Source organism: Triturus cristatus, chromosome 9, assembly GCF_964204655.1.
Source record: "Triturus cristatus chromosome 9, aTriCri1.1, whole genome shotgun sequence".
NCBI lineage: Eukaryota > Metazoa > Chordata > Amphibia > Caudata > Salamandridae > Triturus > Triturus cristatus.
The window spans coordinates 9,828,734-9,853,382 of record NC_140592.1 but is presented as its reverse complement, the minus strand read 5'-3'; the positions used below and the strand labels follow the sequence as shown (position 1 = coordinate 9,853,382).

Below are 24,649 nucleotides of genomic sequence, written 5' to 3'. Positions count from 1 at the left end.
GTGTGACATTATTGTCTCATAGATGACAGCCAAAGAGATTTCTTCCGTGCAGCCCAATGAGTTATGTTGATCTTGTCACAACCCCTCTGATGACACAGGTTGTATCTGACTAGTTAGGGACACCGCCCCGTCCTCTCCGGGAATTGCTGTTGGTTTATTTTTTTGTATTGTGTCTAAGCCAGGCGTCCTAGTCCAATTCCTCAGGGTCTCATCTTGATGTATACTGCTAGTCTCACTCCATTGCCCACCTGGGGAGCTGGAGGGACCATCGGACAGCTGTACAGATTAATCCCCAGACGAGTTAGAATGATCAGAAAGTGAAAAAAAAGGTTCACCCAGGTCCATTTGAGGCAGATCATGGGATTTGCTCTGATCTACCTGTTTGCTCACAGGCTACATATCACAGGCTCTTTCAACCATCTCTGGATTGCCACCATCTATTCCTGCCACATTTGTACCGTGTTCTGTCCCCTCCAAAATACAATTAGCAGTACTTTCCCCCCTTTGGCTAATCATGGACCTCTGGGGTATGGATAACAGGGTCGACATCCCGCTGCCCTCCTTGCCTCTGTTTGTTTACTGCTGCCTGCCCGTTACAGTCATACGGCTCTGCACCCCCCCTGCTCACCTCGTCCTGGTGTGCATCTACAACTGCCTCCTTCGTCACAGTCACAGTCCCCTCTGAGTTGCAGTTCTTGCCTTTCATGCCAGTGAGAAAAATAGCAGGCATAACTTTCTTTCCTGGCCCCGTAGATCGATTATTCCCGGGTCGTGGGTTACTTCCTGGGTCTGCTGTAACCGCTCCCTGTCGTCGTTTTTCTCGGGCACTTTCTGTCAGCTTCGACAAAGTTGCAGCGGTGTCTCCACCATGCTGCTTGACTCCGCGGTCACCTTTAGGAGGCATCTCCCCTCCCACAGCCCCACGCCAGCTCTCTGAGACAGCGCACTGAGCTCCTTGTGATAGAGACCACAGCAAGCGCAAAAGCGGAATCCGGGGACCAAACAACGGCGAACACCGGTAGGTGAATATGCTCCAAAGCATCACAGATCTTTGCGCGTTTTCACTATTCAATTTTGCTCTCCATTAATCTACATCCATAGCGCTTCAACCGCGTCTTAACCCGCATCAAATCAAAGGGAATTCGGGGGTGGGGTATCGGAGAGGTTCAGTTACAGGTGTTCACTCGGCCACAGTAGTGGCCGCCATCTTGCCTCTGTTTAATGATATTTTTAATGCTTTCTTGAAAATCATTTGAGACAATCACTCTTATTAAAAATTGCAATTATGTGAATTCACGAAATATACATTTGATTGAAGTTATTGGTGACTTTTGACAAAGCCAATGGCTCGGCTTTATATTTGTTGATGTCCTGACCCTTGATAAAGCCAATTGACCCAGCAGCTTTGAACTTTTGCTACTTTGAGCCTTTGACAAAGCTGGTAGGTCTGTCTCACTTCAAACGACACCGTTTATATTGATACATGATAGAGCAAGCCATGCACGACGGTGGTTGGGAACCCACGGGTGTTGGACGCCCAACCTCCAGCCACTCAAGGCGATGGACAGCTCACTTTACATTAAAAAAACATAGAAATTCACTGAAAAAAACAATGTTTAAAGTGACATAGTTAGGATTTGTAATAATTGTTACTTTACATTAAAACAAAAGCGTAGAAATTCAATGAGAAATACAACGGTTAAAGTGAGATTATAGTTAGGTGAACGTGTCCGTTAAAGCACAGTATTTACACAAACAAAACCCCTGAACTTCACCAGGTAGAGCCATCTCAAGTAACTATTACTCGCGCCCTAAGGTAACTATGACTGGCGCCCTCGCCACGCTCTGCTAATTACCCCACATGTTCTATGATGTCATTGATGACATCACGGCAACATCTGAACTGACATCATTGATGACAAGACTGTGCACGGCGTGGGTGCGAGGTACAGTTACCGTAGAGATAAGGAAATGTCTCTTTTTGCATAGCCCCCCAAAAGTTCTGTGTATATGTGGGAGGTGGGTAAGTAAAGGTCCAGTGGATCGGGTGTGTCTGGATGGTCTGTGACAGGAGATGCCGCTACTGATGCAGGCAGGGCGGGCCTATGATGTGTGGTGCTTTGAAGAAATAACACCCAACTCAGAGCTCAAAGGTTGCAAAGTCCACCAAACGCCAGGGGGCGAGAACCTGTCTGCATCACTTACAGACCCCACTTGCCCTGTCCATGTGTCTGTAGCCCCAGGAGACACTGGGGCCATTCTGCCATATTCACCAACCCTCCTCTAGTCATCTGTATTCAGTCGCTCATTCCTGCCAAGACTGCGCCTGCAGTTCAGTTGAAATATCCCTTGGTGAGGACTTCACAGAAGTACTCACAGCCTGGACCTGAAGTCTGATAAATGCACATGTGTTGTCAACCTCTCTGCTGTTTAGTGACAGTCCACAATGTGAGACAGAGGAAAGCGTCGCCAGTTTCCTGGCAGTGTCTTGCAGCTGAGGCCTTTGTGCAGGAATGTCACCATCTCTTTTGGTTCTGTCTGGGTGTCCAACCCTCGAGGAAAGCCCCGCGGTGGCCATAAAAGCCGCTCATATCCAATCCCTCCCCAACCCCTCTGCTGTTTCCCCTGACTCAGGAGGGCCCGGAAGGGCTGGGTCCAAGTCACACGTCCATGGTGCCCACTTAAGATTAAGTATGTGAAGGTGACCAGACGGATCTCCCTCCGAAGGTGAGTGACTGTCCTGAAAATCTGGCCTGGATCCCACCTCCCTAAACCCAGGATGACCGTGGTCCCAATAATCCTCTTGCAGCAAAGTAAATATGGACTTTTTGAAATCTTACAGCACCATAAGTTCTACAAGTAAGGCATTGATCCTGTAAATCCTGTGCCTTACCCTGTGGATTACTACAGCCTTTCTGTTCTCCTCTCAAGGCCTCACTCCGAAGGTTATTTTTGCGTTCACTTCCGGTGAGGCTGCCAAGCTTCCTGTTGGCACGAGCGCTCCCTGAACAGTTTTACGGCGAGGCTTCGCCAGAGCTCCGGGTGTGGTCTGACTGAACTTGACCCCTTTCTCGCTGGCTTCTTTCCTTGTTATGAAATCCCTTCCTATCACCGGCTTCCGCCCCGCGTAAATGCTGCTAAAAATACCGGGGGTTTCCCTTCCAAGTCCTAGGCGCGCCCTTTATTGCTTGTTGCCGGAGGCCTTTGACTGAGAAGCTGAGAGTTGACTGACACGTGCCTCATGACGTCATTCTGCGCATTTTATTTTTTGCAATTTTTGTAGGTTTCTTGTCTAAGACGTAAGAGAAATTTGCAACAAGTAGATTTCAAATGTTCACGACCGCCCCCCTCACTTTCTCACCCCCCCCCCCTTCTCGGTGGTTGTTGTCTGTTCTTTTAGTCACTCCAGGGTCAGCTTGGATCCCATTGTAGAACATTGAAATGTTGAGAGCTCCATTGAAGACAATGGAGTCGCTCCGGGCCGATAATGGCCGGTAAAAGCCCGGAGATCCAACATCCCAAAGTTTGGCTTAATGTTTCTTCCTTTTTAATCTAGAACATTCCATCCTCAGTGGGTTGAATGCTCTAATAGCCTTATAGACTGTACGCCTCAGGCTATACCTGTTGTTAAAGGCCCTCTCCCTCGTTATAGAAAACTCGGGTTCAGGGCCTTTAACAACCGGTATAGCCCTCGGCAGCATCGTAGAGGGATATAGTAGCTTCTCCTCTCTTTCACCCCAAGTCACTCTTCCTCAATCCCCCCATAGTAGCATCCAAAGCTCTCTCCTGAGGTCAGGTGAGTTATACAAGCTTTACCCTTGTGAGTGAATTAGATTTCTTTCTGCAGCTCCCATCCCTCACTCACCTCATCTGTACCCTGCACCTCCTGCGAGTAAACTTAGGAACTGTTGTATCCTCTGTGGACTTGTGACATTCCATCTTCTGCTTCATTGGTTGGTGGGCTCCGGTAGATGTAAACAAGGAAGTGTCACATCATGTATTGGAGGGCGCGCCTAGGCAAAGAAAAAACTGCAAAATATGAACATTTATTATTCTAAGATCCAACATGGGCATATTTCTCCTGCCTATAAAGTGCTCCACACGGACCCCACGGACCCAACCAGACGAGCACACTGAGGCTGAGGGACCAAAGACCTCGGAGCCGGGTCCTGGAGCCGCTAACATGGGGAACTCACGCACACACATTCCCATTAACAAAATCGCAATTTGTGACTAATAACCTTGATGGCTTCAAACCCCAACTTCACCTAAAGCCAGGTCCCTTGGATTCACCCAGGACACCAACCTCACCCTCGAAGAACACCCAGGACACCAACCTCACCCTCGAAGAACACACAGGACCAACCTCACCCTCGAAGAACACCCAGGACACCAACCTCACCCTCGAAGAACACCCAGGACCAACCTCACCCTCGAAGAACACCCAGGACAGCAACCTCACCTTCGAAGAACACCCAGGACCAACCTCACCCTCGAAGAATACCCAGGACACCAACCTCACCCTCGAAGAACACCCAGGACCAACCTCACCCTCGAAGAACACCCAGGACACCAACTTCACCCTCGAAGAACACCCCGGACACCAAGGACACCAACCTCACCCTTGAAGAACACCCAGGACAGCAACCTCACCTTCGAAGAACACCCAGGACCAACCTCACCCTCGAAGAACACCCAGGACACCAACCTCACCCTCGAAGAACACATCGCCAAAAAAACAAAGACGACCTGGTCGCAGCTCTCGTCTAAAGGAAGTCAAACCCTTCCTTCCAGAAAGCACCTTCGAAGCTGCTATTCAAGCCCTTGGATTTTGGCGTCTGGATGCTGCGAATACCTGTCCCATGGCCTCCCAGACTCCCTTAGAGGTACCCTATGTGTGGCAGCATGTGTCATGGAGGGCTGAAAGTAATATGATCACATCAACCCCATCCCGATGGAACTCTGTCGGCTCCTCTCGGCTCCCGCATCATCTTCAAAACCAGCGGCATCCTTTAGAAGCCACCACAATCAGCACCGCCACTAACCGTGCAGACAAGCTCCCCATCCTTGGTGGTTCTTGGAACACACAAAGCCCTGGCACCATCAGACTGCAGTCGAAGAAGTGAAAAAAGGAGAAAAATGATAGAAGGCACCCAGGATTCGGAACAACAGCCTCATTTCCATCAGGGCTGCCCCAGCACTGGTCAATTTAGTGAAGAGTTGAAGACGCATTTCTTTAACGAAAATGACGAGGCATTAACCCTTCTCAACCCAGCTACCTTGCCTCCTATTCATTGACGGACATTATGCGTGTCTTTGGCCTTGTAAAGTGCTCTGCTGCCTGTTGGCTAGGTTCACACCGTAGATTTGCCACATATACATACAAAAACACAAGATTATTTGACAATGCCTTCTAATAATTCACGGTACACTGTGTAACTCTTCCTGGTCTCCTGCCCATCACTTAATACGGCGTTCAGAGCTGGAGTTAAGAGTATAATGGCGCCACTAACGACGGGTGCAGGCATTATCCGTTCCGCAGCCAAAAATACCTTTGGCTGTTCCACTTTTCTTCTTCGCCAACAGCAACTCTGCAAGAAAAGGGTTGTTAATGCATCAATATTTAACCATGTGGACCACGTGTCCATAAGAAAATCATTTTTGGTTTGCTAATAACTTTAGCATCATTTGACAAATCTTCACAAAGTATTCCCCAAAACTCTTATCCACCTCAGCTTCTTCCTGGAACCTTTCAGGGTGATCCGTTAAGCAGGGGCCAAGAAACAGCGGGTTCAAAATGTGTTTTTCCTATTAATTTTTCTGTAGGAAAATTGAGCCGCGATCCTGAAGAAACTGCAGGACAGACTGACACGGAATCTGTCAGAGAGCTAGAGCTGGGTCCAGAAAGGGCGCTTCTTGCGATTCGGTGTAAATCTGTGAACACGTTCTTGGGAGATAAAGGCTAAAAAATGGATATTTCATGCCACGGAGGAGAATCAAAAATTAGCTAGCATTCGCGCCAAGAATTTTCAATTCTATTAAGGACACGGAGGCGAGGATTATGCTTTCTCCTTCTTTACTGTATCAACTCACAGCAGCCAATAAACATACAATTAGTAACACAACTACATTGTCCATGTGACTTTGCGTCAGCCACGCCTCCTTAGCCCTCCATAAGAGCCCTGGTCACTGTCCCAGCCTCCTCTTTCTTTGCTCGAACTGTGTAAAGTCTAATAATCCACAACTTTCACAAACTCTTCCAACCTGGAAGTTTAACAGGAACCCAAGTCCTCTGCGCAGTCTTCAACGTGAAGATATCCGCTTCCAGACTTTCCGTCTGATGTGAACGATTAACCGGAACACAACTTCCTTTCAAAAAGCTTCAATGTGAAGGCCTCTTCATTCAGACTTCTTGTCTGCACCTAGGAAAAAACCAACATGAACAACCCGTAAACTCCATTTACCACAAAGGTTTATATAATCATCAACGGGTGGGTAAACATGAACAATCATATTGTGCATAGCCGGGTGGGATAATCCTCGCCTCCGTGTCCTTAATAGAATTGAAAATTCTTGGCGCGAATGCTAGCTAATTTTTGATTCTATTACAGGACCGGAGGCTTCGGATTATGCTAGTTTAACGCTTATTAAATACCACAGATGTTATATCTCCCACCGGCTTATAATAAAACTGTTTGAATGTTGACTCTGAAGACCAATCCGCACAATGCATAATGTCCTGAATACTAGAACCCAGCATAAATGACTTTGAAGCCATTGCACCTCGCACAGAATGTGCGCCAAACATTTGAACATCAACACCTGCTTCCTTCATAACATAACGCAGCCATCTGGCTATAGTTGCAGCAGTCACCGGTTTAAAAGGTTTTTGTATTGCAAGCAGGAGCTGCGTAGAACCTTCAGACCTCAAAGGTCGGGTACATTCCTCATAGGTTTTCAAGCATTGGACCACACATAATTTTTCATTACTCGGAAAAGCATTATACTCAATGTGTCTAGACAGTGTTTTAGTACGACCCGTGATAGTAAAGGAAACCCCCTCCGGGGTAAATACTCTACCTGTAATATCCAATGCCCGCACATCCGATGAGCGCCTACAGGCCGAGAGGCACAACAGCATCGCCAATATTGCGAAAAGCTGTTTTCTTGACAACTGACTATTCACTGGCCAACTGTTGAACAAAGAAATGACCAAGGACACATCCCATAAGCCCGAGTATTTGGGCTTGGGAGGATTTGCCATCCGAATACCCTTAAGAAGCTTGCATACCATAGGATGCATGCCCACCGGCTTTCCATCCACCGGCGCGTGCCCCGCCGAAATGGCCGATCGGAAATTATTTACAGAGCGATAGGCAAGGCCACTCGCAGCCTTTTCCGAAAGAAAATTCACAATATCGGATAGTCCGGTCCCCACGGGATCCAGACTCCGTTCCACGCACCAACCCATCCAGCTTGTCCAGGCTGATGAGTATCGCTTCCTGGTGGAAGGAGCCCACGCTTGCCTGATGAAGCCTGAAGCTGCCTCCGAAATTCCCGGCATTTCCCACTGTTGCCGGAAATTCTCCATGCCATCAGCGACAACCTCTCCGATGTGATCAGAGGATGCTGCTCCCCGTGAGGTCCCAGGAGGAGAGACTCCGCCCAAGGGAGTCTCCTGGGAAGATCGCAGCTCATTTCCAGCAGTATCGGGAACCATGGTTGCGATTTCCACCGTGGTGTCACTAAGATCACCTCCGCTTTCTGCCTGAGAACATGAGAGGTTACTCTCGGAATGAGGAGGAACGGCGGGAAGGCATAATTCACTGCTCCCGACCAATCCTGGAGGAACGCGTCCGTGGCTGTCGCCACTGGATCCGGTCTCCAGCTGAAAAAGTGGGGAATCTGTCGATTCAATCTGGAGGCAAACAGGTCCGTTTGACACGGCCCCCAAAGCCTCTGCAGCCAGTGAAACATGCTCGGCATCAGCTTCCAGTCGCTGTAATCCCTCAGATATCTGGAGTTCCAATCCGCTATGAGGTTGGACTGCCCTGGAATGTATTCCGCTATTACTGTTATTTGGTGACGCAGGCAGTAGTGCCAAAAGTCCTTGGCAATCTCCACTAACAGGGGCGATCTCGTTCCCCCCAGCTTGTTTATGTATCTCACGGCCGACACGTTGTCCATTCGTAACAGAATGCAGCAAGCTGTCTGTTTGGGTGACAGCGTCCGAATTGCAAAGGAGCCCGCTAGGAGCTCCAGACAATTTATGTGTAATTCTAACTCCTGGGGAGACCATCTTCCGCCTGTGGAAATGTCGCCACAACGCACTCCCCAGCCCCAACGACTGGCGTCGGACTCGATGACTACTTCCGGCAAGGAGCCGAAGATGGCCCTGCCGTTCCACGCTTCCACGTGCCCCAGCCACCATTGCATCTCGTCTCAAACCTCCTGAGAGATCGGTACCAGGTCCGAATAAGCTAGACCCTTCTGAAGGTGCTGAATTTTTAGTCTCTGCAATGCCCTGTAATGCAGTGGTCCTGGAAATATTGCTTGTATGGAGGATGCCAGTAAGCCCACTATTCTGGCTATGGTCCTGAGGGACACCATCCGCCTGTCTAACATGGCTACTATCTCTTTCCTGAGATCCTTGAGTTTTGCTTTGGGAAGGTGCAACTGCGCCTTCTTGGAGTCTATCACAAACCCCAGGAATTCGGTGCTGGTGGACGGGGTGAGAGCAGATTTGGTCTGATTTATTACAAATCCTAGACTCTGTAAGAGAGCCATTGCCATTTGCAAGTGTTGCAAAACTAGAGTCGGGCTGTGAGCCATGATCAGGATATCGTCCAGGTAAATGATCATGCGAATCCCCTGCTCTCTCAAATGCGCGACCACCGGCTTCATCACCTTGGTGAAGCACCAGGGAGCCGAGGAAAGCCCGAAAGGAAGGGCCAAATACTCGAACCACCGACCTTTCCACTGAAATTGTAGGAAACGGCGGTGCGGAGGAAAAATAGGGATGGACAGGTAAGCATCTTTTAGATCCAGCCTGACCAGCCAATCTCCCGGTTTCAAGAGGTCTGCCAGAAGGTGTATCCCTTCCATCTTGAAGTGTTTGTATACTAGAAAATGGTTGAAATCCCTCAAGTTCAAGACTAGTCTGTATCCACCTCCCTTTTTCTGGACCAGAAACACGTTGCTGCAAAAGCCGTGAGGTTTGTGATCGCACAAAGCTATTGCGCGCTTTTGCAGCAAGGCCTCTATTTCCTCGTCTATAAAATTGCATTCGTGTTGGGAAAAATGGAGAGGCCTGGGCCATGTGTCCTGACAGGGAGGCTCGTAAAATTCCAGATGGAATCCCTGAACCGTCTGAAGCACCCACGCATCCTGGGTCAGAGTGCGCCAATTGTGTAGATAATACTGAGTGCGACCCCCCAATGGCAGAAGAGACAAATCTGTTACACTCACCTGTGGAATTCTGTGCGTGGAAGCCAGCTCTGTTCCCGCCACTTTGGAATCTGCGCTTGTTGAAGCGGCGGCGGGTGGGGTAGAAGGTACCCCCTCTGGTAGAATCCCAGTCACCTCTTCCTCGTCCGAAATCACCTCTTGGGGGACCTTGGTTGGCGAAGCGGCCTGACGAGCGTCCCCTACCTCGTCCGGCCCTATTGAAAAGGCTCTGGGTAAACACCTTCTTTATCCCCGATTGGGCCTTGTCCAGCGACGTGAAAGTCCCTACATACTTTGACACGTCCTTCACGAAACGGTCCCCGAACAAATTGCCCTCCGCCAGCGGGCCTGGCTCAGCCGCGGCTAAATCAGTGAGATTAGTGTCCATGCGCATGAGCAGGGACTTGCGCCTTTCTGTTGATATGGCACAGTTGGCATTACCCAGCAAGCAGATTGCTCGCTGTGCCCACCCGGCTAAGATATCCGGATCCACTGGAGCTGCCGACTCTTTGGCCACCAAAGCCATCTCTAGAATCTTCGCGAGGGGACCCACGACGTCAAGCAGCTTATCCTGACACCCTCGCCAGGCCCTGTCTATCCCCTTTTTGGGGTCTCTTGCGAACTTTTTCAAAAACGTGAGCAAGCTTACGTCTATCTCCGGTGTCTCTGCTACCTTATCCGGAAGATCCGGTCGAGGGCATTCCGACCGAAGTCTATTCCTGACCTCCTTGTCAAACCCTTTTCGAATATTCTCATGTAGGTAGTCGATCACCTCCGGTGCTGGAGCCCAGTCAGTAGACCTCGGGTGCACTATCTCGCTAGGGTTGAAAGTGAAAGGAGTAGTGGACGCCGTCTCCGAAGGAGCCGGAACCACCTTCTTAGCCCTCTTCTTAGGGGGGGACTCCTCGTCCGTGGTATTGGTATCGGTATCAGTAGCAGTGGTGGTGGAATCAGTGTCCGCATAGACTCTCTGCTTACTCTTGGCCTTTCCGCCAGCCGAATACGCGTGGTCGCCACCCGCGGGTGGAGGAAGAGTATCCAGGGTCGTGGCATGTGGCCAGCGGCGCACTTTTGCCAGCTCTGTGCTCGAGCGTCCCCCGTACTTCTCTTTGGTAAAACCATGGCGTTTAGCAAAACTCTCCAGCTGCTTGGTAATCGGTTTTAAAGCAGCCGCCAATGCTTGATGTACAGTCGAAGGAACTGTAGTCTCCAGTGCCCTGTTGACAGAGGATTGGACCGAAGCGTCCAGAGCCTCTACTATATTGTCCTCAAGGACAGTCTCCTGCTGTCCCTCATAATAGACATCCTCCTCATCCTCCTCGTACCGTACCCACTCATTCATGCTTGCAAGGTGTAGGAACTGAACCAATCCACCAGTGGTAGAGGAGCCAATAATGATATATTCCTGGAGGAGTAATGGGGGGGGCCAGCCCAGGTGCACACAAACAATCTTGTACCTAGCCCCCTCAGCAGATGCTGTATTTATATTCTTGCAGCCTTTTCAGGCGTCAGAGCCAATTTTAAACGATTTCTGGAGTGTGTGCTCACTCCTAGGGCGACTTCTCTTTCAGCCAGTCAGGCGTCACAAGTACGGAGCGAAAATGCGCTCCCGAAACCCCCCGGAAGCCGAGCTCGGCGTGTGCAGCCCAACGCGAGCCCAAATCCTACTGAAAACCAGCCCAAATGGGCTTCGCGGGAGCTGCACACGTCGGCCGGTAACCATCCGGCTCTACGTGTCCTCGGGCGATGAGGGAAGCCCTCGACACCGCGCTGAGCGCGCTGGGCCTTAACGGTCCGATTTAATGCCGCCCAGCGGCGCGGTACAAGTGTGAGAAGCTCGCGCTTCTTAGCGATGCCATCGACATCGGGGAAGTAATATCGACGATCCCCAGCTAGCGGCGCAGAGCGCCCCTCCACCAACGCTGAATCGCGTGTGACCAACCTCGCTATCTACCATCACAAGTAAGCACTGACTCTGGCAAAGCGCAGCGCGCTGAAACAGTATTACGACTAAATCGTCTCACATAAAAATAATGAAATCGAGGGGTACTTAGCTCGTGCTGTGAGCAGCAAAGAAAGAGGAGGCTGGGACAGTGACCAGGGCTCTTATGGAGGGCTAAGGAGGCGTGGCTGACGCAAAGTCACATGGACAATGTAGTTGTGTTACTAATTGTATGTTTATTGGCTGCTGTGAGTTGATACAGTAAAGAAGGAGAAAGCATAATCCGAAGCCTCCGGTCCTGTAATAGAATCCACGAAGCAAACAGATCTTAAGATGAGATCTAATCAACAAAGATGTGATGGCAGCGATTTTAAGACAAATAAGTGTGGAAAACTTATATGGTGGCAGAGTAGGAATATCCTGTCTCCCTAAGACGCTGATAAAAAAAATGCTGACTAGTAAAATTTTGGGAAGGAGCCACACGCCCTACTCCCCGGGCTTCGTAATGTCCTTGGGACCCCGTTCCATGGGGACAGTATTTACATAATGAGGAGGGGGGTGAACTCCCCTGGAGCCTTGGACAAGCCCAGGGACCCCATGACCCAGGGCTAGTAATTACAATAAGGGAAGGTGTGTGCGGACCCCATCCCCAAGCCGCTGATCTGTCCTGGGGCCCATATCCTTGCAGTGTCCTCGGGACACCATCCTTGGGACACTAGTTTCCTGCCCGGGCGAGTGTTGGCATACCCTACCCACACTCTTCTGGGCAGTAAACAAAACTTTGCTCCTGCCTGGGCGGGACCAGTGAAAAACGCTGCACCCGCCAGGGAGGGAGAAAAGTAACGGAGCCGGCTGCCACCACCACACAGTATGGGGATAGCCGCATACCGGCTGGGGTGCCAGCTTGCGCCGCACAGCCCTGGTCCTCCTTCCACATGCCCCAACGTTTTCGTGCATGTGGGTACCCTGGGTGGGCACCAGGACACCCATGTAAAAGAATTTAATAAATGTCCGACTCCGTGGTGGCGGCTAGGGAGTTGGCAGTGACCATGGACTTTAACATTAAAACACATTTCAGTGCCCCAGGTGGGCACAGGGGTACTCACCACATAAAAAAAAATGAATATTAAATGAGTGGCAGGGGTCGCTTTATATTATTCAGTGCACCGGCATGGGGCACCCATAGCACCCCAGGGCAGGGGCGCGCGGTCCTCCCGCTCCGGCTGCTGGAGTAGGGGGTGCGGATGTAACTCAGTATCCCACAGCTGGTTTCATGCTAAGGTCACTCAGATGAGCTGGAGTACTGGTACTGCCCTTGACTTAGGGCCTCATGTATAATGGGTTTTAGCAGTCGTAAACAGAGAATCGGGCAGTTTGTGCCCTCTAAAGAGCCTTTTCGCATGTTCTAACCCTATTTTGTGAGTCGGTAACCTATTGCTGACTCGCAAAATAGGGTTTGTGAGTCAGTATTGGGAAGGGGCGTATCACAGGAGTCATTTCCTAATAGAGAGTCACAGCGGGATGTATGAATGTTTTGTGACCGGAATGCAGAATTACTCCCTCCTTCAAGTAGGTGGTAAGCAAGTCACAAATGGAAAGGGGTCTCCAGGGGACCCCTTCCCCTTGGTGAATGGCCATGAAAACGTTTTTAAACAGGAGGCAGGGATCCCACGGACCACTGCCTACTCTTAAACAAGCATTGGCATAGCCAATAGGTCTCGCTTTTGGTATTTTGTAAGTGGTTACTTTTCCAGCAGATATTTGTGCAGTAATAGAAAGTGTTGCATGGCTAAAGCTTGATAATCTGGAAGTCGAAACCTATTGGCTATTTTTGTATAGCAAATACACGTAAAGCAAAACGTTTGTATGTGTGGGCGTACATGTTTGTAAACGTAATCTAAATTTTTTGTAATAGCATTTTTGCATTTTGTTCAATGACTGTTTTACCTTGTTATTACTATTGTTTATATTTACTTTGCACGATAGTCCATAAAATCTGTATGCGAAATAATGTTTTTTTAAAACATATTTTTATTGTTGTGCACTTGTGAAATTATTTGTGCAAGATATGAACAATAATATTTATAGGAATAATGGACCAATGTTTTCATATTTGGGACCTTCTAAGTGTTTAGTTATACAGCACAATATCCTTGGTGCAACAACATCAACTGTTGCGTGGCTAAACACCTATAAGGTCCCAAAGGCGAGACCTATTGGCTATGCCAATGCAATCTATAATCGAGGGTCCAGGGTATATCATCATCATGTTTCTTTTTTCTTTCTTAGCTGTAAATATATATATATATTTTAGATTATTATAGGGCACGGTATCTGAACAGCTCAAGTCCAGTTCCTCTCTCACATGGACTTGTGAAGTCTCAAGTTTGCAAGCTGGCTTATACAGTCTCAGATAGTGCCTTGATGCCCGAAATACACTTTACTGTACTCCCCTTCTCCTATTACACAGAGATACTCTGCACAACGTTTTTCTCCACCCTTTTCAACATGCCACCTTCACCATGCTCCCGGCGGAACTTCACGTGCCGCAGGTTGTCGTGATAGTCTAAGCGCATCTGCGTCTCGTGATGAACGGTGAGAAGCCTTCCCGGTAATTTGATTCGAGTACCATGACAACGGTGTTTCTCTTGGCATCAAAAATGTAATGGTGTCCAACCCGCCACTGTACTTTGCTCTCGTCTGTAATAGCCTGATTGAGGGCATTAATTGCTGAATCTTTCATCTCGTGGGCTTCAGCAAGTTTCTTCTCGTTCAATTTATCAGCAAAAGCTGCTACTTTGCATCCAAATTTCATAATTCCATATATTATGGAAACACCAATGGATGTGTCAGCAAAGGTAAATTACATAGATTTATTTTTAAGGCATGCACAGCAGCCGCCCAGTGCCCTGCACATGGGGGCCTGTAACTTCTGTATTTGGATAAAGAAACTGAAAAGATTCGTGGCACACTTTCCCTCCTTTCTCCGGAAGTGGTGGCACGGGAGCTGGTCGGTGTGGAGAGGTAGTGCAGATTTACATAGCGCGAACCCGACCAGAAGGTATTGGAGCTCTTTACATTAGCACTAGTTACGTTACACAAGGACACATTCATTTTTGGTAGGCACGGGGAGATTGTAATTTGCCCAGAAACACAGGACACTGAGCCGACACCGAGAGTCAACCTGGTTCCCCGGCTCTAAAGTCGGCAGCTGTGGTCGTAAGCCCACAACCTCTGCCTAACTGACGCTGAGGGGCACGAGATTTTTTTAAGGGAGAAGCCAAACTGAGAGCCGCCCTGAACAACATGCCTGCAAGTCTCCAGTGTACTGCTGTCACCGCCAGTCTCGCGGACACTTCTTTGTGCCCTAAGTGTCATTGGCGCATATGTGTAATATTAATAACTTTCTTTCACTATATGGCCACATATGCCCCACTTCTGCGTTTCTAAATTTTGTAGCAAAACGAGGTCATAATACTCGATTCATGGTAGTCAATTATCTTCTTTTAAAGGCTTAAGGACCGAGGCTTCCTATATATAGAGCATTTCAACTCTTAAAGTTCAGAACACTGCATGTCGTCAGCAGCGGGTGTTTAGTTCACCAACCATCCAGTCGAAGCACTGGTTTGTAGCACTATAAATACCTTATAGCGCTATTGTTGTCCTTTACATGTCACACCGTCTATCGACCTCAGAACCACGAGAGAGGCCGGGTGAGCACGAATTGGTTTGAACGGTAAGCACCTCATACACTGATCTTTGAGAGCGCGAATGGACCGGACCTGATTATTTGAAAAAGCGATTTGCTCACCCCTCATCACTTCAGTTATGAGTTCGATGAATCTCAAGGTGCAATGCATGTGCGTACCATGACAATAACACAGTGTCATGAGATTAACACCACATGACCCGAAATCCCACACTTTTCGTTCAATTGCCTGTGTAAAACCAACAACGTCGCAGCGTCCCTCAAAAAGCGCGGTGAACGCGCAGCTTGCGTGCTGAGTATTAACGGCTTCAAAGCTCCCTTTTCCTTTTCTTGGTGTGTGCGCTGAGCAGGCTGTTCTACTTTTGTTTTCTGAGCAAATAAATCAGCAACCCCAGACAGAACAAGCACGCGAGTGGTGCGTGCGCGCTCGCGCCACAGCGAGCAATCTGTTTTCAATTATCGCGCCCATGTCTGGGCACGATAATTGAAATCAGATGTGGCCTGTGCGGGTAACCGCACGCAATAGGCCGTGGGCAGAGCAAAGGTGGGACATGCACCCGCCTTTGCCCACTTGTGTGCTGTCTTTGTAAAAAAGACGCACGCAAAGCCCAATAGCCGGGGACAAAACGAAAAGCACGCGAACGAGAGTGTGCGAGCGTGTGGTGAGATTTGAAAAGCCTTTACATAAAGTCGAGCAGAGCAGCGCATGCGTGCGGCGCTAGGATCGACCTAAAAATGAGATTGAAAAGTTTCAGTTTTCTTTTTGAAATGCACCCCCTTTTCCTTCGAGGAAAACGGGCTGCATTAAAAAAAAATTATTTGTAAGACCTGGGGGTCACCGGGCCCTAAGGGGGTAACGTGACTCGAGCGGGTGGGCACCCGAAGGCTTAAGTGTAAAGCGACCATACAACACACACATCCCCCTGAAGCAGGAAACGCACACAATAATGGACGCCACACCGTTGGTTCAATGAAAATCAATCAAGTTTATCTCAGCAGTTAGATGCAAATGCAGTTCATTAGATGGCAATGGGCATTACTTGAATACATTAGCGTTAGATTCACCAGCATTTCATTATGGTGCCATAGGCAGTACCTGAATACATTAGCGTCAGATTCACCAGCACTTCATTATGATGCAATAGGCAGTACCTGAATACATTAGCGTCAGATTCACCAGCAATTCATCATAGCTCCATTGGCAATACCTGGCGAACCTGGGGGAGCGGTAAACACAGCGGTTAACCAGCGCGCTGCGCCCCTCCCACCACTAGCGTTTCAATCCGCTGTGGGCACCTCGCGCGGTATTTAGTAATTAATAGCGCTTTGACATAGGACTGGGAAACGTAGCGCCCCACCTGGGAATCTAATAGCGTTTCAGGGCACAACTTGCGGGCATACCGCTACTCATGACACCGCTGGCGCTTCAGAGCCAAACTGGAGATCACAGCGCTACACAGAATAAACATGTTATAAAAGAAACAGTGGTCCTTGGAAAGAGAGAGAATATACACTTAGGATAAATATAGTACAGAATCAAAACTATATTGTATTTTGGGATGTCCAGCCGGACAACCCTATTTATTTCTTGAATGAAGAAATAACGATTACAATGACATACTAATGGTGGGACACAGTCCTGTATCCTTTGGGGAAAAAAAGGGGAAGACAATACATGTAAAACAATTACATACAAAGGGGCATTTCAGGCAAGAAGTAATGAGCTTTGTTACAGATCCAATGTAAAAGCTTTTAGATTAACAACAGTTGCACTTTTTTAACACACTGGCTTAATGTGCAAGTTGTTAACATGGGTCGACGACGTTTCGATCCTGTCTAGAATAATAGGATCATCATGAGGACAAGAATAATTTGCTAGCCTGAGCATAAGAAATTGCCTGTAAAGATAAAAGGGAAAGAGTAGGTATGAAGGAAGAAGAAAAATAGAGTTTTTAGAAACAAGTTAGCACGCTGAACAATATGCATGCGAGCGGTGGTGAGTAGGCGCCACGAGCGTGGTGCTAGGAAAGAATATAGTGGCCCATGTTATGATTCCGTATAATCAGAAGGAATAACATGCAGACAATGGAGTACGTGTAGGGTTCGACGCACTATAGGGGCCTGTGTACTAATTCCGTATAGTCCGTACAATCAGAAGGAATAACATGCAGGCATGGAGTGAATGCGTGTGGGATTCACCACACTAGAAGGGGACATAAAGTGACTAGAAATGGACCTGCGGCATGCTTGGGGGGCCGGCAGCAGTGTCGAAATTGATCGAAAAAGTGGGAGTCATGCGTTGAGTGAGGTATGATCAAGAGTGATGTGGGATCCTTTTAGCGATTTAAGTGTGAGTGCATGAAGCACCCTTGGTCAGGAACCCCCGACCTGTAATCACACAGGTACCCCCTCCCAATTGCTTTTCGTAGTCCTTCCAACTGCATCCCCGTACAAGGGTTTTAATTTTAATTTAATTCTAACTCTAATTTTCACTTCTGATTTATTGTACCTTAGGTCAGCTACACCTGACCTTGTTCCTGTATGAGTCCGTTCTCATCGACCCGGCCAACTGGACTTGCCTCCGCGACCCGTTGCTGAATTCCCCATGGTAATTTTGTGACGGTCGCTCTGTTTTCACTGACTCGCCGCAGCACATTCGTTGCGTACCGAATTGCGACCACTCTCTCTCCTCGCTTCATGCACTCACACTTAAATCGCTAAAAGGATCCCACATCACTCTTGATCATACCTCACTCAACGCATGACTCCCACTTTTTCGATCAATTTCGACACTGCTGCCGGCCCCCCAAGCATGCCGCAGGTCCATTTCTAGTCACTTTATGTCCCCTTCTAGTGTGGTGAATCCCACACGCATTCACTCCATGCCTGCATGTTATTCCTTCTGATTGTACGGACTATACGGAATTAGTACACAGGCCCCTATAGTGCGTCGAACCCTACACGTACTCCATTGTCTGCATGTTATTCCTTCTGATTATACGGAATCATAACATGGGCCACTATATTCTTTCCTAGCACCACGCTCGTGGCGCCTACTCACCACCGCTCGCATGCATATTGTTCAGCGTGCTAACTTGTTTCTAAAAACTCTATTTTTCTTCTTCCTTCATACCTACTCTTTCCCTTTTATCTTTACAGGCAATTTCTTATGCTCAGGCTAGCAAATTATTCTTGTCCTGATGATGATCCTATTATTCTAGACAGGATCGAAACGTCGTCGACCCATGTTAACAACTTGCACATTAAGCCAGTGTGTTAAAAAAGTGCAACTGTTGTTAATCTAAAAGCTTTTACATTGGATCTGTAACAAAGCTCATTACTTCTTGCCTGAAATGCCCCTTTGTATGTAATTGTTTTACATGTATTGTCTTCCCCTTTTTTTCCCCAAAGGATACAGGACTGTGTCCCACCATTAGTATGTCATTGTAATCGTTATTTCTTCATTCAAGAAATAAATAGGGTTGTCCGGCTGGACATCCCAAAATACAATATAGTTTCGATTCTGTACTATATTTATCCTAAGTGTATATTCTCTCTCTTTCCAAGGACCACTGTTTCTTTTATAACATAATTACCCAAGGTCCTTGATTACCTTTTGGGTCCCCTTGTGTTTTCAAATATATACACAGAATAAACAGGCATTAAGCACTTCAGAGCAGAACTTAAGAACACAGCGCTATTCGTAATAATCAAGCATTAAGCACTTCAGTGCAGAACTTAAGAACACAGCGCTACTCGTAATAATCAAGCATTAAGCACTTCAGAGCAGAACTTAAGAACACAGTGCTACTCGTAATAATCAGCATTAAGCACTTCAGAGCAGAACTTAAGAACACAGCGCTACTCGTAATAATCAGCATTAAGCACTTCAGAGCAGAACTTAAGAACACAGCGCTACTCGTGATAATCAGGCCGTAAGCACTTCAGAGCAGAACGTGGGAACACAGCGCTACTCGTAATAATCAGGCCTTAAGCACATGGTCCCCTTGTACGCGGCAGTCAAGGAACAAGGGGGCAATCCCACGGAGGGGAACCAGAGTCTCGGTTGGGCGCCGGGAAGCGGTCGCAGTAGTGCGGTGCGGCTCCCGATCGCTAGGGGGCGCACCGGGTCCCCCTCAGACCTCCCGGGGAGCAGGGGGGTGAGTCCCAGGCCTCAGCACGGCCACGCTACCTCCCAGCCCCGGGGGTTACCTTGATCTTGGCGTCCTCCTCAGACCGACACTCTGGGGATCTTCACTGTTCCGGCCCCGCAGTCAGAGCGCTCAGCGGCGGGGGCGGCGATGCCCGCGCAGTCACGTGGGTGCAGGAGCCGGCTTCACGGTCTTCCACGACTCCGGCAGCAGCTGCGACGGCAGCGGCTGGGCCCCGGGCTTCTCCGCGGGCCCCGGTTCAATGAGGGGCAGACTTCTGGGTCCTGGGCCGCGGCGGTGAGTGCGCCTTTGGTCCCCGCGCCAGGGGGGGTTGACAAATTAAGCAGGGGCTACGGCGGGCTCAGCGCCCGATGCGGGACTGACTCGGGGGGATCCCAGGCGAGGTCGGGGAGCGCAGGGGTCACAGCGCTAGTACCTGGTTGATCCCCCAGCAGTCCAGCAGTCACTTTCAGCTTAGGTTTCAATAGGGAGCTTCAGCATTAGGTTTCAGCATTCAGTTTCAGCATGAAGTTCCAGCGTTTAGTTTCAGCATTCAGTTTCAGCATAAAGTTCCAGCGATCTTAATGGCGCAGATGTCTCTGGCTCCCTTAGGGGTTCTGTTTCTTGGGGGTAGGGATTGAGTTGGTGACTAGTTCCCTCCTAGTCAGGTTTGGCAGATGGCCCCTGGGTCCGCCTACCGCTGGGCTAGATCAGTGGGCTGTACAGGACCCCTCACTCACTTAAAAGGCAGTACCTAAGTCCTGTCACTTTCAGAGGCATAAGTCCCTGGCTAGGCCCTACCGCCTAAAACTCCAGCGTGGATTCTCCAGGTCTGCTTTACCCCAACTGGCCAACTGATTAGAAAATGTTCCCTCCCTCTGTTAAGTAGCCTTAGGTCAGGTGACCTCTATCCAAGGCGGCAAAAGTAAAAACCCACCTCCCTTCTAGAAGGTTCCAGCACATTCCAGGAGCTTCCCCATTCTACCTATGGGACAAAAAAGGCGGGCTGGTGTCGCAACATTGTTGTGGGGTTCCAGCCAGCTCCTGGCAGCTAGGGTGCTACTAGAAAGACCACTCTGCAGTAGCAGGGGCCTGTTGGAGCCATCTTGGGAGAAGGGAACACCTGCACCTAAACACTGGTTATTTGATCTAACATGCATTAAAAAAAACGAAAAAATTCTGAGAAAAAGGGCCAAGTCCAACATTATTTAAGCAAACACAGACATGGTGGTCTGCTGTCCCCAGCAGGTCACTATCCCTGTGGTATTTGCCATTCCAAATGACCCGCTGTTGAGGTAGGTCAATTGCGACCCCATTGGGAATCACTAATGTGTCTGAGAAACACATTGGTACATTGCATTTTGCGATTTCCTAATTGTGTCGGAAAAAGTTGCAGTTAGGAACCTTGCAAAATCTGGTGGACGTACATGTGGCCCATATACCTCAGCCTTCCAGGGTACTCCTTCCTCTGTTGCTGTTTTCTCAAACTGAGGAAAGACCGAAAAGGACCTTCAGCCTTCTGAAGTTCTGCTATTGGATAATGCCGCATCTGCTAATTCTATAATTCACCTTCAGCCTGTCATAAAGACCTCTTCATTGGAGGTGGCTGGGTGGAGTGTTTGCTAAGTTGGTCCAAGAGGGGGAGAGGCAGGGGAAGTCCTGCTGCGGGGTCCAGGGCCATGGACGGGCATGTGAGCCTCACCCACAAAGGCCCAGGGGCTTCGCCGATGCAGGTGAACCAGCTGATGGCCTCCTTGGATTCCTGGTCAGCAGCTGCAGCTGGAGGGAATCAGGGCATCGCATCTGAAGGTTTGTTAGCCTCTAAACTGCAAGCTGCAGCTGATTAAATATCTGATATGAGCCTGGGTAGCAGACAGAAGGGTGATTATATGGATTGTTAGATGGACCGGGAGGGTCGGCCGAGGACAAGGGGAGAGGTCTCCGGGGAGAGCCGTCTCCAGCGATCGTACAGACGAGTAACTTCCCCCCCACAGATGTACGCCACACAAAGATAAGGTTTAACGTTCTTTATAAGCAATCTTTAGGTACGATAGAATGGTACAAGGAGGTCAGGACTCAGGGGTCCCCTCGATTCTAGTCTCTTGGTTGGGAAAGGGGGTAGCGGGACAGTCTTGTTACCAATCTGGTAGATGCAATGGTATGATGGATAGCTCACAATCCTCGAGCTCGGTGTTCTAGATGGACGGGCCGCGGCAGCGCCAGCAGGTCCCGGTGAAGGTGGTCGTTACAACGGTCCGCGGCAGCGCCAGCAGGACCCGGTGAAGGTGGTCGTTACAACGGTCCACGGCAGCGCCAGCAGGTCCCGACGAAGGTGGTAGTCACAACGGTCCGCGGCAGCAGGTCCCGACGAGGATGGAGGATGCAGAAGGCCGCGGCAGCGCCAGCAGGCAGGACGAAAGTTCACAAGGCAGGGCTACGGCAGCGCCGGTAGTCCGTCAAGGATGAGTTCTTCACGGTGTCTCTCGACTCCAGGATACAACTGCCTTCCTGCTCTGGAGCTGCCCCAGTTATAGGTCTGGCGCCCTTTGATGTCCGGACCCTCGCACTTGGAGGTCGGGAGGTCCGGGATGAGGGAGTCCAGACACCCAGCAGGGGGGTGGAGCCAGCGCCCGGGGGAGCTGGGGGCGATCGGTACTGGCGGGGGAGAGCCATCGACACTTCTTTCTCCCATCGACCTGCCAAGTGGTCCGTTCACCTCCTGGGTGGATGGTGGTGCCGGGATGTCGGGGCCTGGCCAGGCCCAGGGTTAGGGTCGAGCTGAGGCCACGCGGCCTCGTGGTGCAGTGTCCAAGATGGCGGCCGGGCCGGGCGAGGGAGCCGGTAGTGGTTCGGCCCCATGATACAGAGATGTCCGGGGGCAGGAGTCCCGTCTGGAGACGGGGTGCGGGTTGTTTCTGTGGGTAACACCTGGAGGGCCGGGGCTCGGGCCCTGTCATGCGGGGAGGGAGCAAGCCCTTCATGTGGCCTGTCCAACATGCGTCCCCCCCAGCTGAAGGCGGGGAGAGTCACCCATCCTCTTGGGGACTCTCCTCGTCGAGGCGGAAAAAGCGTGACAGGCCATCTGCGTTGGCATGGTCTTGGCCCGGTCGATGTTCCACAGTGAAGTCCATCCCCTGCAGGGAGATGGACCAACGCAATAGTTTGGGGTTTTCCCCCCGCATCTGCATTAGCCACTGCAGGGGTCGATGATCTGTTTGCACCCGGAAGTGGGTACCGAAGAGATAGGGCCGGAGCTTTTTGAGGGCCCACACCACTGCGAAGGCCTCCCTCTCGTTGGTGCTCCAGCGCTGTTCTCGGGCCAGGAGGCGTCTGCTGATGAAGGCCACCGGTTGGTCAAGTCCCTCGGAGTTCAGCTGGGAGAGGACCGCCCCGATGCCATGGTCGGAGGCATCTGTTTGTACGATGAATTCCCGACTGTAGTCGGGGGCCTGGAGCACAGGGGCAGTGCACATGGCGGCTTTCAGCTTCTCGAAGGCCGCTTGACAGTCTGGGGTCCAGTTGATCTTCTTCGGGTGGTTTTTGGATGTGAGTCCCGTGAGGGGCCCCACAATGCTGCCATAGTCCCTCACGAACCGCCGGTAGTAGCCGGTGAGCCCCAAGAAGGCTCGGACCTCGGTCTGCATGACTGGGGGCTGCCAGGACTGGATGGCAGCGATTTTGAGTTGCAGAGGGGCCACCAGCCCGCTTCCCACCTGGTGTCCGAGATAGGTCACGGACCCCTGACCAATTTGGCACTTGCTGGCCTTGATTGTGAGGCCGGCCCGTTGGAGGGCCCGCAGGACCTCTCGGAGGTGGTGGAGGTGGTCGGACCAGTGGCGGCTGTACACAGCGATATCGTCCAGGTAGGCGGCGCTGAACTCCTCGAGCCCCGCCAAGACCTGGTTCACCAGTCGCTGAAAAGTAGCTGGGGCATTCTTCATGCCGAAGGGCATGACTTTGAAGTGGTAGTGGCCATCGGGGGTAGAAAAGGCAGATCGTTCTTGGGCCCGGGGTGTGAGACCGATCTGCCAGTAGCCCGCTGTCAGGTCGAAGATGCTGAGGTAGCGGGCAGCCCCCATGCAGTCGATCAGTTCATCCGCTCGGGGGATGGGATGAGCGTCGGTTCTGGTAACAGCATTCAAGCCCCGATAGTCGACGCAGAATCGGAGCTCAGGAGTGGTGCCGGGGGCAGCAGCTTTGGGGACCAGCACGACCGGGCTGGCCCAGGGGCTGTCCGAGGGCTCGATGACCCCGAGCGTGAGCATCTTTGATACCTCCTCTTGGATGCAGGCCCGTACCCGATCTGGTACGCGGTACGCCCGGTGTCTGATAGGGGGACTGTCCCCAGTGTCCACGTCGTGCAAGCACCAGGGGGTGACCCCTGGGGTGAGGGAAAACAAGGTAGCAAACTGCAGCAGGAGGTCCCGGCAGCCTTGGCGCTGTTCCGGGGTGAGGGCATCGGAGAGCCGGACCCCGTCCACGGAACCATCTTTCTCACGAGTCTTCAGGAGATCAGGGAGAGGCTCGGAGTCTTCTTCCGCTCCACTGTCTGTAGCCATCAGGAGGCTGAGCTCCGAGCGCACAAAGTGGGGTTTGAGTCTGTTGGTGTGGAGGACCCGGAGGGGGTTCCGTGGAGATTCCATATCGATGAGATAGGTGACGGGGCTCTTGCGTTCGACCACTTTGAAGGGCCCCGTCCACTTGTCCTGCAAGGCACATGGTTCGGTGGGGGACATCACCCACACTTGTTGGCCAGGTTCGAATTCGATGGAGGAGGCATTTTGATCGTACCATTTTTTCATGTCCTCCTGACTGGCCTCAAGGTTCGCTTTCGCCATTTCTCTGAATCGCCTGGTCTGATTGCGTAGGGTCAGGAGGTACTTGAAGACGTCTGGAGGGGTCTTTAGGGGGGCCATCTCCCAACCTTCTTTGACTAGGCTGAGGGGCCCTCGCACAGGGTGCCCGTACAAGAGTTCGAAAGGGCTAAAGCCGAGGGACTTCTGGGGAACTTCTCGATAGGCGAAGAGGAGGCACGGAAGTAGTACATCCCACTGGCGACGGAGGGGCTCTTCCAACCCCCCAATCATTCCCTTGAGCGTGCGGTTGAACCGCTCGACTAGTCCGTTTCCTTGAGGGTGATAGGGGGTCGTGAATCGGTAGGTGACCCCGCACTGTTGCCAGAGGGACTTCATATACTTCGAAATAAAGTTTGTGCCTCTGTCGCTGACGACTTCTCGGGGGAAGCCCACCCGGGAGAAGATCCCCATTAAGGCCCGGCCGACCACCGGGGCTGTTACAGTTCGCAGGGGCACAGCCTCGGGGTAGCGGGTGGCGTGGTCCACCAGTACCAGGATGAACCGATGTCCTTGTGCTGTACGGGGGTCCAGGGGCCCCACAATG

At 50.6% G+C, this 24,649-nt stretch overlaps 1 pseudogene; it reads right to left on the bottom strand.

The window, feature by feature from the left end:
- Nucleotides 1-13,770: 13,770 nt before the first annotated feature.
- Nucleotides 13,771-24,649, bottom strand: part of LOC146797247 (ATP synthase peripheral stalk subunit b, mitochondrial pseudogene) — a 111,409-nt pseudogene continuing 100,530 nt past the window's right edge.